At 49.8% G+C, this 13,044-nt stretch overlaps 1 protein-coding gene across 3 annotated transcripts in view; it reads left to right on the plus strand.

Annotated features, from left to right (window-relative positions):
• Positions 1 to 2,847: 2,847 nt before the first annotated feature.
• The window catches only part of LARP1 (La ribonucleoprotein 1, translational regulator), a 140,808-nt gene continuing 130,611 nt past the window's right edge, over positions 2,848 to 13,044 (plus strand). For all 3 annotated transcript variants that reach the window (XM_045394449.2, XM_045394450.2, XM_073994641.1), the window contains exon 1: positions 2,848 to 2,896. The gene's annotated coding sequence lies outside the window, so the exon portion shown is untranslated. The remainder of the gene's footprint in view (positions 2,897 to 13,044) is intronic.

Consider the following 13,044-nt stretch of genomic DNA (forward strand, 5'->3'; position numbering starts at 1 on the left):
TAGCATAATATGGGACCAGTTTTGGCCCAACACCATCGTCTGGTGTTGCTCAACCAGGAAAACAAACTCACAGAACCAGCAGTGTCCACAGCTCTGGGCCAGAGAGGGTCAGCAGGTTCGGGGCACTCTTCCTCCAGGCTCTGACCCCAGGGAACTCCTGTGATGCAAATAAATAATAATAAGAGCTGTAGAGGTGTCTATCAGGCCCCAAGCCCTGTGCGTTCTGTGCCTGGGAGTCAGAGAGGTTGAGTTGCTAGGAAAGGTGACCCAGCTGGTAAGCCTTCTGTTGACTGTGGCAAAGACAAGGGGCTACCTGCATGGACATGAAGATCACTGCGAAAGAAGAGGGACAGCTGAAGCCACTGGACAAGGTGGATTTGGTGCAGCCCCTCAGAAAAGACTTATATGTGGGGAGGCAGGACAGTGTAGTGCTCTGGCTCTCAATCTAAGACGATTTTGTCCCCAGTGGACTTCTGGACATGTTTAGAGACATTTTGGTTTTCATATCTAGAGAGGGAGGTGCTATTGGCATCTGCTGGGTAGACACAAGGGATGCTGCTAATTATGCTGTGATGCACAGGACAGTCACCCACAACGCTGAATTATATGGCCCAAAATATCAATAGTGGTTGAGAGGGCATCGAGCCTCATAATCCACCAGGGGCATCACCAACAGGTGCTTAACCTCCTGCTCCCCCTTTGTAAAACTGGGGATACCAAATTTCTGCCTCACGGAGCTGACCTATTGCCCGTTAAGTGCTTTCTGCAGGCAGGCTCATAGTAATACTCCATCATTGTTGCTATGTTCATTATCAAGGACGTGCACTCTGCAGAAGAGCACTGACCAGGTAGACCCTGAGGAGGGCCATGAGAGAAACTGATCCAACGCTTGAGAGGGCGGAAGATGCTGGAAGAGGCCACAATTACCCATTCTGGCATTCGGTGCCTTCCCTGGTCTTGTTTCAGCCTACTTTGCTTGCCTGGTCTCTGGCCGCTCTGGGTGGTCTATTCAGTGGGCCGGCACACATGCAACTTCTTCCTATGTCCACCGTCCCCACCCCACAAGAACCTCTTCCTCCAAGGAGCCGTCTTGACCAGCCCAACCCTTAAGAATCACATAGCCCTTATCACAAATGGATCAATCGGGTGGCTACAGAGATACAAGACACAATCATATCCAAAAAGACTCTGAAAAACAGACATACATTCTCAATTATACACAGACACACACATGCAACCTCAAGATGCCTTATAGCCCTGGTCACAGACTGATCACAAATGTATTACCATACACATGCACACACACAAATACACAAGCATAACATGATCTCAGACAGGAGTCCCGTATACACATACACATTTATACAATACTGGCACACACAAAAAACCCCGATACATACCCCCCAAGGGTATGCTGTCACATTCACAAACTCATAAATTCACATAATGTGCATATTTAAATACAAACCCAGGAAAGCCCATAGGTCTCATACACACAGTTAACACCGAGGCATATAAAGATACACACCTGTCCATATACACAGAAATGTATTCTTGGCACACAACCTCATATACAGCTATTAATGTGCTTACATACATATATATACATTATTCAATGACACATACACTCCTATATATTCACCCACACATATGTAACAGACATACAAAAAGACATTTAAAAAAATCCATTTGTCCGTTTCTATACACATAGACGTCCTCCCATAGTACATTTTATTCATTCATCATTTATATTACAAAACATTGCTAAGGAAACTTCCTTGGTGTGACTTCCAAATTCAACCTTGTGTTACAGCTACAGGTGTAGACTAGCAAAAATGCATCGAGTAGGCTCATTTCTCCCTTTAAATTTCCACTTGCGGATACGCCTTGTGGATTTGTCCTCTCCCCGGCGAGCCCCCACCTCTCTGTGTTCCTTTTTTTTTTTGAGACAGCGTCTCACTCTGTTGCCCAGGCTGGAGTGCAGTGGCGCGATCTCGGCTCACTGTAGCCTCCGCCTCCCAGGTTCCAGTGATTCTCCTGCCTCAACCTCCCAAGTAGCTGAGACTTCAGGCGCCAGGCCCAGCTAATTTTTGTATTTTTAGTAGAGACGGCGTTTCGCCATGCTGGCTAGGCTGGTCTTGCACTCCTGACCTCAGGTGATCCGCCCGCCTCGGCCTCCCAAAGTGCTGGGATTGCAGGCGTGAGCCACCGCGCCCGGCCCCTCTGTCCCGTTTTGACTGCCTAGTCCCCCAGGCCTCCGCTGGAAGGCGCTCACTAAAGGTTCACAGTCCGAAGCCGCATTCCCGGGCGCCCTCCCCGGCCCCTCCCATCCCACAGAGGTAGGGGTGGGTCCGTGGGTGTGGCAATGAACCACGTGTACCCACAGGACTCTCGAAGTGGGGGGGGGGGAGGGGGAAGGGAAGGGTAGGGGAGGGGGAGGGGAGGGGGAGGGGAGGGGGAGGGGAGGGGGAGGGGGAGGGGGAGGGGGAGGGGGAGGGGAGGGGGAGGGGAGGGGGAGGGAGGCGCAGCACGCCACCCTCCTTTCTCCACCCAGCCCTACCCTCTCCGCTGTTCCCCTACCGGCCTCCCCCAGCCCAGCCCAGCCCAACTTCAGCCGGCCGCGGGAGGAGGCGGGAGCTGAGGCTTCGAACTGCCCCCTCCCACCTCCGCCTCTCCCGCCTCTTCTCTCCCCCTTTCCTCTTTCTCCTCCCCCATCCCACTTCTTTCTCCTTTTCCTCTTTCTTTCTCCCCTCCTCCCTCCACTCCACCCGCCTCCTTTTACCCCGCCCTGCCAGTCGTCCTCCCACTTGCCCCCTCCGCCTCCCTCCAGCTCCGCCGCCAGAGGCTGAGTCATCGCTGCGGCGCTGCCGGCCGTGCTGGGAGAGCGGGCGAGCAGGTAGGGAGGGTGTGAAGCAAGCGACGCCGTGCGACCCGGCACCGCCGTCTGGGCCCTTTCCCGGAGAGGCCTGGGGAGGGGGCACTGAAGGGGGTTAGGGCCGCGGTGGGGGACGGGCGACGGGCCCCGGAGAGGCACAGATCTTAACCCTCAATCCCCATCCTTACAGGAGCCACTTTGCAGCATTCTCAAAGAGCCGCACATGCAAACTAATACCTAACATTAGGGTGGCATCCGGGCCAGGCATCTCAAACTGATGGCCCACAGACAGATCTGGCCGGCACCTGATCTTTATTTGGTTCACACAGTGTTGTGTTTGTTTGTTCTGAAGTTTTAACTATTAATAGCTGCCAATACTTAAACATCACTCATTTCTTGGAAAATCAAATTCCCTACAGAAAAATTAGAATATATGGCAACGCATTTCCCATGATAACTCTAACCTGTTTCTGAGTGGGGATACCTTTGTGTAGTCAGGACATTGCACCCTCCCTACCTGCTCGCCCTCTAGTTTGCCACAGTCTCTGCTACTCTTTACTGTTTCACCTAGGCCACTGAACTTCCTTTATGTTTCCTGCCAGGCCTCATATGGAATGATTTGTAGTCTAGTCCACCCCATTCATATTTTACATAGGGATTAGGAAGTGAGGGTAGGGCATTTCCCAAAGTCACATGTGGCCTTAAAGCTGAAGGGGAACCCCGCTTTTCCTCACCCACTAATCTTTTCTACCAAACCATTCTGACTCCTTTGGTATGCAGGCTAACATAAGGAATTCTTTTGTGAAAAGTGGATTCCAGAAAATGATCTGGGGATCAGAGTAGACCCCAAATGGAAGGTGATTTGGAGTGTACAGCAGCTCCTCTTTGGAGTTGATGGTAGCTTCTCACACAGTCTTTCCCTTGGAGAGGCAATAGATGACAAAACTAGGGTGGATAGATAGATGGAACAGTTGGCCAATCTGGTATATTTGGTTATAATAAGTTGTTTTCGGGTCATTGGAAACCTGGCTTATGAGACACTGTTGCATAAGGGCTACAAAGGCAGTATGCCACTTCGCTTGGATTATTCTCTAGTCTAGTGCTTCTCAGCTCCTAATGTGTACATGATTCCTATAAAGTGTAGATTCTGGCTGGGCATGGTGGCTCACACCTGTAATCCCAGCACTTTAGGAGGCCGAGGCAGGAGAATTGCTTGAGCCCAGGAAATTTGAGACCAGCCTGGGGAACATGGTGAGATCCCAGTCTGTACAAAAAATTTAAAAATTAGTTGGGTGTGGTAGCCTGTGCCACCTACTTGGGAGGCTGAGGCAGGATGATCCCTTGAACCCAGGAGGTGGGGACTATAGTAAGCTGTGTTTGTGCCACTATACTCTAGCCTGGGCAACACAGTGAGACCCTTTCACAAAAAAAAAAAAAAAAAGAAAGAAAATTTAAAGTGTAGATTCTGATTCAGTAGGGCTGGATGGAACCCAAGATCCTGCATTTCTGACAAACTTCCAGGTGATGCCAGTGTTGCAGGCCCCTAGACCCTCCTGCCTTTGAGTGGCAAGGCTGTGTACTCCTTGCAGTTCCGGTCTATTAATGGGTATCATTGCTGCATGACAGCCAAGAGAAGGGGTTTGAAGTCCCACCATGGACTTCACAGTGGATCTCAGCCTACCCCTTCACAGTCAGCTAACCTCAGGCAGGCTGCTCATCCTCTCTGTGCCTCCATTTTTCCATCTGTTCCATTGAAATCAAAGAATAGTTACTTCCTTAGGAGAATAAAACAGGCAGAATGAATGTGTGGCCCCAGCACAGTCTGTGCCTCATGGCAGGCCCTCTGTAAAGGTAGTCTCTACCATTGTGCACTGTCTTGTGGGCAGTGAAACCCAGAAGCGACGTGGTTAGGGAGTGGGATATGGAAGGAATATGTAAGGTATTTCAGGATAAGAATTGCACCCCTTGGCTGGGTGCGGTGGCTCATGCCTGTAATCTCAGCACTTTGGGAGGCAGAGATGGGCAGATCACAAGGTCAGCAGTTTGAGACCAGCCTGACCAACATAGTGAAACCCCATCTCTACTGAAAATACAAAAATTAGCCGGGCATGGTAGCATGCACCTGTAATCCCAGCTAATCCCAGCTACTCAGGAGGCTGAGGCAGGAGAATCACTTGAACCCCGAGGGTGGAGGTTGCAATGAGCTGAGATTGCGCCACTGCACTCCAGCCTGGGTGACAGAGCAACACAGCATCTCAAAAAAAAAAAAAAAAAAAAAAAGGAATTGCACCCCTTAATGTGGGCTTCTAAGCCATGCAGGGTGATCACTGTCCAGCCTACCTCTTAATGCTCTCCCACCTCTGTCCATGCTTCCACCACAATGGCCACCTATTAGGTCCTTCGGCCATGGTACCTTCTCCCTTCAGAGGCCTTGCACATGCTGTTCCTCATAGTCCAGGCTGGCTGGCTCCTTCTTATCCTTCAGTCTCAGCTCCTGTGTTACTTCCTTGGAGGTACCTTCCCTGATCTCAGAAATCTAAAGGTTTAGCGTAGAAAGTGGGGAGCAGGGAACATCTCTTTGGGCTGCATGTACATAGGGAAGTCACTGTATCTACTTAGATTCTAAGTTTATTTAGAGCAGCTTTGGGTAGGGGTGAACTAAACGCTGCCTCTGCTAGTCTATACCATGCCTTTGTGCAGATTAGAAAAAGGGGTCAGACATAGTGGCTCACACCTGTAATTCCAACACTTTGGGAGGCCAAGGTGAGAGAAACACTTGAGGCCAGGAGTTTGAGATCAGGCTGGGCAACATAGTAAGACCTCAACTCTACAATTTTTTTTTTTTTTTTTTTTTTTTTAATTTTAGAGACAGAGTCCTGCTATGTTGCCAGGCTTCGTGCAGCATATAAACTGTACAGCCTTCAGTGGCAACCCTACTGCTAATGCTTCCCCAAGCTACCTGGTGATTCGCTTAATCCTCCTGTGCCTAGATTAAGTCCCTTTTATAAACTTTCTTAACCCCATAAAACTCATCATATTTGGGAGGCCGAGACGGGTGCATCACGAGGTCAGGAGATCGAGACCATCCTGGCTAACACGGTGAAACCCCGTCTCTACTAAAAAAAACAAAAAAACTAGCCGGGCGAGGTGGCGGGCGCCTGTAGTCCCAGCTACTCGGGAGGCTGAGGCAGGAGAATGGCGTGAACCCAGGAGGCGGAGCTTGCAGTGAGCCGAGATCCGGCCACTGCACTCCAGCCTGGGCGACTGAGCGAGACTCCGTCTCAAAACAAAAAAACAAAAAAACAAAAAAACAACTCATCACAATTGGGATTAGATATCTAGGGATTTTTTTTTTTTTTTTTTTTTTTTTGAGACGGAGTCTTGCTCTGTAGCCCGGGCTGGAGTGCAGTGGCCGGATCTCAGCTCACTGCAAGCTCCGCCTCCCGGGTTTACGCCATTCTCCTGCCTCAGCCTCCGGAGTAGCTGGGACTACAGGCGCCCGCCACCTCGCCCGGCTAGTTTTTTGTATTTTTAGTAGAGACGGGGTTTCACCGTGTTAGCCAGGATGGTCTCGATCTCCTGACCTCGTGATCCGCCCATCTCGGCCTCCCAAAGTGGTGGGATTACAGGCTTGAGCCACCGCGCCCGGCCTCTAGGGAATTATTTATTTAAAATCTGTCCCCTACACTAGATTGTATTGCATCAAGGCAAAGACAAATCCGTCTTGTTCTAGGCTATATCACTAGTGCTTAGCACAGTTCTTGCACCATAGCAGATGCTCCACAAATGTTCTCTGAATATTTCAGGAGCTCATTCTCTACCAGGAAAGCTAGGACTCTTACTGAAACAACTGTGGCATAGGGTGAGACAGGCGCAGAGCTAAATGTGTGGTGCAGCCCCAAGGAGGAAGATGTCACTTCTGGCTGCGGGGATGCTCAGGAAGAGGTGGTGTTTTGGCTGGGTCTGACAGAACAGATGGAGTTCATTAGCCTTAGATGAGTGGGGGAGTGTTCTTGGCGTTGGGAATAGCAAAAGCAAAGGTGCAGAGGGAAAAAAGTTCAATGTGTTCCGAAGACAAGTCACAAATTGTGATCAGCAGAGTGGCCAAATGTGTTTTGTGAATTACCTGCCAATATTTATTTTAAAATCAGGAGATTTCACATAAAGACCCAGATTTTCCAATTGTCTTGAAAAATTGAAAGCTCCAACCAGGTAGCAATAGACTGGCACTGAGAAGTGGCCGTTCGTTTTGAAAGTGTGGGTTTACTCCAGTTTGCCACAGTCCTCACCTTTCCCAATTGCATCACACCCAGCTCTCTTCACTCATTACTGTCCCTTTCTGGCTTTGGAGATGGCAGACAGACCGTTTGATTGGCACACATGAGAGTTGTAAGGAAGATTGGTTCAGATCCTACAGACCCTTAAATGCCAGCTAATTAAGTAACCTGGTAACTCTGCAGGGAGTTCAGGGGTCTTCTTCAGTCCCATGGAATACTGTCCAAGTATCCCTTGGCAGAGCCATGCCTGACTTCAGAAGAAGGAACTTCAGGCCAAGAAGGTTGGTGAAGTTCTGGAAACCAAGGAAGCAGAGAGCTCCGCATGAGGCTTTCATAGAGAGAAATCAGTCTCTGTCTCTCCTAGACCGACCCATCAGTTTAGGCATGGTGCTGTGTGGTCTTGCTAAGAGGCAGGGGTGGGTCCTGGGGAAGATGGATGGTGCTTCCAAAAGGCTACATTTTTATTTTTTGAAATGGAGTCTCACTCTGTTGCCCAGGCTGGAGTGCAGTGGCGCGATCTCGGCTCACTGCAAGCTCCACCTCCCGGGTTCACACCATTCTCCTGCCTCAGCCTCCCGAGTAGCTGGGATATAGGTGCCCGCCACCACGCCCATCTAATTTTTTGTATTTTTAGTAGAGATGGAGTTTTCACCGTGTTAGCCAGGATGGTCTTGATCTCCTGACCTCGTGATCCACCCACCTTGGCCTCGCAAAGTGCTGGGATTACAGGCGTGAGCCACTGTGCCCGGCCCAAAAGGCTAAATTTTAATCTCAAAGGTTTCTGATTACTGACACATAGGTGATATCTAACTTGCTTTTGGTTAGCCTTGAATATTTTCAAATATAATCTTTAATATTTCTGTTACAATATTGTAGTTTTCTTCTGTTTCTAAAAATAATACATCATTTGAAAAAAAATTGGAGAACATAGAAAAATAAAGATGGCCGGGCGCGGTGGCTCAAGCCTGTAATCCCAGCACTTTGGGAGGCCGAGACGGGCGGATCATGAGGTCAGGAGATCGAGACCATCCTGGCTAACACGGTGAAACCCCGTCTCTACTAAAAATACAAAAACTTAGCCGGGCAAGGTGGCAGGCGCCTGTAGTCCCAGCTACTCAGGAGGCTGAGGCAGGAGAATGGCGTAAACCCGGGAGGCGGAGCTTGCAGTGAGCTGAGATCTGGCCACTGCACTCCAGCCTGGGTGACAGAGCGAGACTCCGTCTCAAAAAAAAAAAAAAAAAAAAAAGAAAAATAAAGATGAAGATAATAATCTATAGTAATCCTGCCACCCAGATGTAACATGTTAACATGTTGGTGAATTTCCTTATGTCTATTTTTTTCAGTGTCTTTATACTTTTTTTGTTTTTTTTTTTTTGTGAGACAGAGTCTCACTCTGTCGCCCAGGCTGGAGTGCGGTGGCGTGATCTCGGCTCACTGCAAGCTCCACCTCCCAGGTTTATGCCATTCTCCTGCCTCAGCCTCCCGAGTAGCTGGAACTACAGGCGCCCACCACCACACCTGGCTAATTTTTTGTATTTTTAGTAGAGATGGGGTTTCACTGTGTTAGCCAGGATGGTCTCGATCTCCTGACCTTGTGATCCACCTGCCTCAGCTTCCCAAAGTGCTGGGATTACAGGCGTGAGCCACCACACCCGGCCTGTATTTATATTTTTTAAACAACAAAGTTGGGAGGCTGGGCACTCATGGAAGACGAAGGTGGCAGGATAGCTTGAGGCTAGGAGTTCAAGACCAGCCAGGACAACATGGATAGAACCCGTCTCAACAGAAAAAATTTTTTAACTAGCTGGACAGCAGCCAGCAATGCCTCTCTCAGGGCCTGGAGTCGTGGGTGAATCCTGCAGGTTTTTGGTTGCACTGGCCTAGGAAGGAAGTTGGGGTTTGTCAGGTGGGCTCTCCTGGGGGTCCTCTAGTGGCAGAGGTGAGTAGGGGATTATCCGAGGCATCTGGAGATGCATGTCCCTCAGTTTCCCTGCCCCTCCCTTTCTGAGTAGATGTACAAATGAGTGACCTAGGCTAAGAAGTGAGTTGCCACAGTGAAATGGGTTGGTTTTTGTCTTTGACACTTAGGGTCTGGGCCCCTCGCATTTGCAGCCTGTTGCGACAGACACAGCGAGCTCTATGTGCCAGCCTGTGGCTGCCCTGCTGTAGGGTGTTCTGGGGGTGGCGAGGCTCCTGTGCTCTCGTCCGGGGAGGGGGTGTGCTGTGCTGGGCACTCTATCCCTGAATATAGTTTATTTTTTCTACATTTGAATTCTGTTGTAGATTTATGTAAAAATACATTCTCTTTTTGAAAAATAAAAAATTTCACGTCTTAAAAAAAAATTAGCTGGGCAGGCCGGACAAGGTGGGTCAAGCCTGTAATCCCAGCACTTGGGGAGACTGAGGCGGGCGGATCACCTGAGGCCAAGAGTTTGAAACCAGCCTGGCCAATGTGGTGAAACCCTGTCTCTTTCTGCTAAAAATACAAAAATTAGCCAGGCGTGGTGGTGGGTGCCGGTAATCCTAGCTACTCAGGAGGCTGAGGAGGAGAATCACTCGAACCCAGGAGGTGGAGGTTGCAGTGAGCCAAGATCACACCCCTGCACTCCAGCCTGGGTGGCAGAGGGAGACTCCATCTCAAAAAAAAAAAAAAAAAAAAAATTATCTAGGTCTAGTGGCACATGCCTGTAGTCCTAGCTACTTGGAAGGCTGAGGTAGGAGGATCTCTTGAGTCCAGAGGTTGAGGCTGCAGTGAACCAGGAATGCATCACTTCATTCCAGCTTGGGCGACAGAATGAGACTCTGGTTCAAAAGTGAAATAAAACAACATTGGAGTCATATTTCTTTTGCCCTTGATTTGCCCTTTTTCACTTAACATTATATGGTGAATCTTTGTGAGAATGTATTAATGCATTCCTTTCATAAAATTTTTACATGAAAATTAAATTCAGAAAAGAAAAATACTATATATTGACACCATTTTTCCAAGTTATTAAAGATGCTTTGAAAAAACATTTTGTGCAGGGCGCAGTGGCTCCTGTCTGTAATCCTAGCACTTTGGGAGGCCGAGGTGGGTGGATCACCTGGGGTCAGGAGTTTGAGACCAGCCTGGCCAACATGGCAGAAGCCCGTCTCTACTAAAAATACAAAAAATTAGCCAGGCGTGGTGGCGGCGCTTATAATCCCAGCTACTTGGGAGGCCGAGGCAGGAGAATCGCTTGAACCCAGGAGGCAGAGGTTGCAGTGAGCCAACATCGTGCCATTGCACTCCAACCCAAATGACAGTGCAAGACTCTGTCTCAAAAAAAAAAATAATAATAATAATAATAATTAGCTGGGCAAGGTGGCAGGGACCTGTAATTCCAGCTACTCTGGAGGCTGATGCAGGAGACTCACTTGAACTCAGGAGGCAGAGGTTGCAGTGAGCCGAGATCCTGCCATTTCACTCCAGCCTGGGCTACAGACCACGACTCCATCTAAAAAAAAAAAAAAAAAAGAAAGAAAAGAAAAGAAAAAACATTTTGCCTGTTTGTTTCCTTCCATTTTCAAAGTATAGTCAGAGATCTAATTCTGTTCATCTTGCCTAAACAGATAAAATTAATATTATCACCTCCATTTTACAGAGGAAGTTGAGACTCAAAAATGAAGTGATTGGGTCTGGCGTGGTGGCTCACGCCTATAATCCCAGCACTTTGTGAGGCCAAGGCGGGCGGATCACCTGAAGTCGGGAGTTCGAGACCAGCCTGGCCATCATGGTGAAATGCTGTCTCCACTAAAAATACAAAAAAATTAGCTGGGCATGGTGACACGCACCTGTAATCCCAGCTACTCAGGAGGCTGAGGCACGAGAAGCACTTGAAGCTGGGAGGTGGAGGTTGCAGTGAGCAGAGATAGCGTCATTGCTCTCCAGGCTGGGTGACAGAGCCAGACTCCGTCTCCAAAAAAATTAAAATTAAAATTAAAAAAAATGAAGTGATTTACTCAAAATCAAGTAGCTAGCAGCCCTCGGAGGGCAGGACTACAAACCTCAGGCCTTCTGAATCTAGGTTTGTGGTGCAGGGGAGGGCACGCACACAAGCCTGCTCCCCCTACCCCATTGCAGTTAGACAATGACAGCTGTGCTTTAAGTTCTGAGAATTAAGGATTTAAACTGAATGAAGTTAATTTGGGTGGACTTCATGGAAGCAGCAGGCTTCATGTAGGATCGGGAAAAGGTCTGTCAAATTCATAGGTACATTAGGCACCCAACCCTACTGACTCCCGAGCTAATAATAACTGGCCTTTGTCGCGGCAAGCCCCTTACTAAGGCTTTGAATACTCCTTATGTTAGTTAATCCTCACACCCAACTGTATGAAGCACTGTTGTTTTCACCGATTTAAAATGAAGAAACAGAAGTACAGAGAGGGAAAGTGACCAGCTCAGGGTTGCACAGCTACTGAGTACCAGGGCAGAGACTTGAACTCGGTCCGCCCGGCCCCAGAGCGGGACCCGCCACTGCCTCCAGGCACCCTCCCTACCTGGGTGATGGCTGAGCCCCAGTGGAGGCTTTGTCCCCCCAGCTGCGGAGAGCAGGGACTCCCAGACAGGAAGGGCCCCACCCGCACTGGTGGTGTGCAGAGGACACGCAGGCCTCGCTGGGATGATGCGGGCGGGGGTGCTGTGCGACAACTGCCTGGCGGGACAGGTCGCCTGAGCCCGTTTCCACTGCCGCGCCGTTCTCAGGATTCCCGAAGGGGTAAAATAGATATTAAAAAAAAAAAAAAAAAAAAAAAAAAGGATTCCCCGGAGTATTCAGCATCCCAGCCGCCAGTCCTCAGTTACAGTATCTTGATTCCTCTTTGATTCTGAAATAAATTCCATCAAGAAAGAGTATCATGGCTGGGCGCAGTGGCTTACGCCTGTAATCCGAGCACTTTGGGAGACCGAGGAGAGTGGATCACGAGGTCAGGAGATCGAGACCATCCTGGCTAACACGGTGAAACCTGTCTCTCCTAAAAATAAAAACATTAGCCGGGCGTGGTGGTAGGCGCCTGTAGGCCCAGCTGCTTGGGAGGCTGAGGCAGGAGAATGGTGTGAACCCGGGAGGCGGAGCTTGCATTGAGCCAAGATCGCACCACTGCACTCCAGCCTGGGCGACAGAGCGAGACTCCGTCTCAAAAATACAAAAACAAAAACAAAAACAAAAAAGAGTATCAGACTTGCAATCAAGAGATATGGCCTGAGTTCTAGTCCTGCCCCTGCCACGATCTGACTGTGTGACCTTGGGCCAGTCGCTTCCCCTCTCTGGGCGGCGGAAGTTAAAGCTGGCCCTTTTCCCTGTCTCTGCATCTCACATCCCCCTGCGACGTGGCCGTCGAGCTTTCGGGGTGCTGGGGGACACGAGCTGCGCGCAGGTCGCGGAGTCAGCGGGTGGCGGCCCACTCTGCTTCCGCCGGCTCCCAGCATGGGGAGCCGTTGAAACGGCTCCAGGATCCTGCCGAGACTCAGCCCCGCCCCACTGCCCTTCGGCGTGAAGGTCTGCACAAGGTCTGGGAGGCTCTTGCATTCCTCCCTCAGTCCCTTTTCCCTGGGGCAGCTCACGTGAATGGGCACCTATCCTCCAACCTGATAGCGCTCCTCGGCAGCTCGGCAGCCCTCGGTTCATCCTCCACAGAGCCGCGGGTGAGCGTTGTCAGGCACAGCCCTGCTGGCCCTTTCCGTTCTTTTTTTTTTTTTTTTTTTCTTTTTTGAGGTAGAGTTTCTATCACCTCGGCTGGAGTGCAGTGGCGCGATCTCGGCTCACTGCAACCTGCCCCTCCGGGGCTTTTAGCCTCGTGCTTTAGCCTCCTGAGTAGCTGAGACTACAGGCATGCGCCACCACTGTGACCGGTCACAAGCAGGTTTCTTTGTTT

The sequence above is a fragment of the Macaca fascicularis genome, chromosome 6 (assembly GCF_037993035.2).
Source record: "Macaca fascicularis isolate 582-1 chromosome 6, T2T-MFA8v1.1".
Lineage (NCBI taxonomy): Eukaryota > Metazoa > Chordata > Mammalia > Primates > Cercopithecidae > Macaca > Macaca fascicularis.